The 3,072-nt window shown below is 40.4% G+C and overlaps 1 non-coding gene across 1 annotated transcript; it reads right to left on the bottom strand.

Moving 5' to 3' along the window:
• Positions 1-215: 215 nt before the first annotated feature.
• trnas-aga lies at positions 216-297 on the bottom strand. Its single transcript has one exon. It is a non-coding gene; the product is annotated as a tRNA-Ser (tRNA).
• Positions 298-3,072: the final 2,775 nt, after the last annotated feature.

A 3,072-nucleotide genomic window follows, 5' to 3' on the forward strand; every position in this document is an offset into this window, starting at 1 on the left:
AATACTGCAGAAACTCAATACGTTTGGTGGTACCTGTGGAAAGAGAAACAGAGCTGAAGTTTTGAGGAAGGTAAGTTTCTTGTTCAGAACGCGTGTTTCCTGAATGTCAATAAATGACCAGACTCTCCGTGGGGTGGTGAGACGGATTTTCTCGAGTTTGAGCAATAACTCATTGATCAGAAGGTTATTTGAAAAGCACATGTGCGTCCAGGAAACGTAGTCGGCAGGATTCGAACCTGCGCGGGAAAACCCCAGTGGATTTCTAATCCATCGCCTTAACCACTCGGCCACGACTACGGGGTTGAGGCTACACTTTAACATTTCTCACAGAATGGGTTCAAAAGGAAAGAGGAGCTTTCGGCTTGTCTTCTCCGTGCCACAACCCTTATATTTCTTGTCAAACTGTATTTGATCAGAACGGAGATTGAATTGAACTACATTATTGAGAAATAGAGTGAATGGGAAGAATCCATTTCTATGAGCAAAGAGATTAATAGATCAATGGATTGAGAAAGAAAGATGTATTTGTATTTTGAAAGCGCCTTTCACCACCATCTGAATCACAACCAATGGAGTACTTTTGAAGCAGATTCTTCATTGGCCAATCTAATGTGCAAATCAGGGCAGTTTGTTTAACCACAGGTCAAAAACGAAACTGTTTCAAATACTCACAATTGGCGCTGGATGTGCCATGGAGTTCATAACTTAACTTTGGGGGTTTGCTGTGCTCTGATTTACACCCGGGTGCGTAATCTCAGGGGAAGGCGTTGCCCATTTAACACAGAGATGAGGGGGATGTTCTCCCATTCAGAGAGGAACAAATCTGTGGAATTCTTCCAACAGAGCTCTGATAAGGCTGGGTGTATTCAAGGCAGAGGTAGACAGAGATTTAGTTATTTAGGGATTCTAGGGCGACTGTGATAAGGCAGAAAAGTGGAGTTGAGGATTAGCCATGATCTCATTTAAAGGTGTACTTGACTTGATGAGCCAAAATACTTCCATCTGTCCCAATGTCTTATCTGTCATTTGAAAAATGCGAGACAATTGTAAAGGAAGAAATAAAGGTCGTTTATAAAAGGTTATTGCAGTCAAACACAGTCAACATCGTTTGTTGAAAGGCAAATCACACTTGAAAATTTTGCCAGACTTCTTTGGTAATATTACAAGCATAGTTGATAAAGGCAAACGGCAGATGAAGTGCATTTGAATTTTTAACAGGCACTCAATAAGGAGCCATATCTCAGGTCATTGCGCAAGGTAGGGGTTTACGCTGTTAGGTATAAATGAGCATGGGCTGCCCATTGTTTAATTAACATAAAATACAGAATCGGGATTAATGGGTATTTTTCAAGTTGGAAAGATATGATTTGTGGAGTGTCAGAATGGTCAGTCATAGGGCTGCAATTATTTATCTCTGTATTAATGACGTGGAGGAATGCCAGAGTGTAATGTGTTCAGTTTTGCAGAAGATACGAAATAGGCGGAGGGTATGTTGTGATGAGGATATGTGAATCTGCACAGGGATATAGATCGGTTGAGTGAGTGGACAAAAACTTGGCTCATGCAGTTTCATGTCGGCAGTATGAGTTCTTGTACTTTGGTAGGAAGCGTCAAAAGGTAGACTACTATTAAAATTGAGAGAAATTTCCAAAAAAGGGTACAAAGGAACCTGAGTGTTCTTGAGCATGGAGCAAACAGAGGTGAATGACATATTTATTTTTCTGGCAAAAAATGGTCTCCTTTCCTAAAGTTTACAATGAAAGAAACTAAGCACGTGTATATTATTCGAAGGCCAGGATATGTCCAGTGTTGTTCTATGGGACATATTTGATAAATTGTTTATGGTTCTGTAAACTTTATTTGCAATGGAGCTGGGAGTGGGAGAGGGGAAAATTAAGGTCACCCATGATTATTGTCGTCCCTTTATCTGTCACACACAGTATCTGTTTTTTATACATTTGGTTTCATGTTGTGGTTATTGTTAGTAGGCTTGTAGACTACACCCACTGGTGACTTCTTTCCCTCACTGTTCCTCATCTCTACATAAACAGATTCTACATGCTTATCTCCTGAATCAAGGTAATCTCTAACCATTGTATCAATGTCACCACAACCTTGGCATTTCACACGCCTCTGTATGCCTTCTTTTGTATGATCTTCTACTGTGTTACTATTGCATATATTAAAAGAAAATAAAAGGGAAAACAAACAAATCCGTGATTCGGATTCAAGTCGAAGCTGCTGTGACTATATGCAGAGTATTGGCCATTATACGACCATGGCCCTTAACAACGAGGCACCGGGAAATGGACAATAAGCACACTGCTGGAGGGCATGCCAGGAGCAGCACCAGAAACACAACAGAAATACTCATCAAATAGCATACTGAAATGAGTGGACAAAATCTATCGAATGCAGGGCCATGGAGGATGTCAATGTCCAGCATTCAGAGTATGCAAAACTGAGGTTGATAGATTTCGATAGATTAAACATATTAAGAAATCATGGGATAGTGCAGAAAAATGGCAGTGAAGCAGAAGTTCATGCATAATTTCATTGATCAGCGAGGCAGGTTCAATGGGCTGAGTGGCCATTTGTTATGTTTCAAAATAAAAACATTACTTTCTTATATTCACTTGGCAAATGTAATTAATATTCGGGTGGAAATGAAGTAATTCTTCTGGGCTGCGGTCAATTGGAAATCGAGTTTTATATTGGTTGCATCAGCAGTTTCCTCACACAAGGAAGTAACCATTGCTGCAGAAGATCATTTAACCCCAGTTCCCAGCCCTGGAATCAGAGAAATTCAGTGACCTAACATTCTACATATGCAGGGTCAATCGGATTCTAATCCTAAATCCCTATTCCGGTCAATCCCTGAAAAACTTGATAACCTTTGCTCAGCACAATATCTCTCTGTCTGCCTTAAAAATATTCAAGAACTCTGCAGGTTGCAGCGGAGATTTACAAGAATGTTGCCAGGACTGGAGAAGATGAAACTTTGCAGAATGTTTGGTTAGGCTGGGACTGTTCTCCTTGGAACACAGGAGGCTGACTGGAGTTTATAATCAT

Source organism: Rhincodon typus, unplaced genomic scaffold (genome assembly GCF_021869965.1).
Source record: "Rhincodon typus isolate 14 unplaced genomic scaffold, sRhiTyp1.1 hic_rhity00015580, whole genome shotgun sequence".
In the NCBI taxonomy this organism is placed as follows: domain Eukaryota; kingdom Metazoa; phylum Chordata; class Chondrichthyes; order Orectolobiformes; family Rhincodontidae; genus Rhincodon; species Rhincodon typus.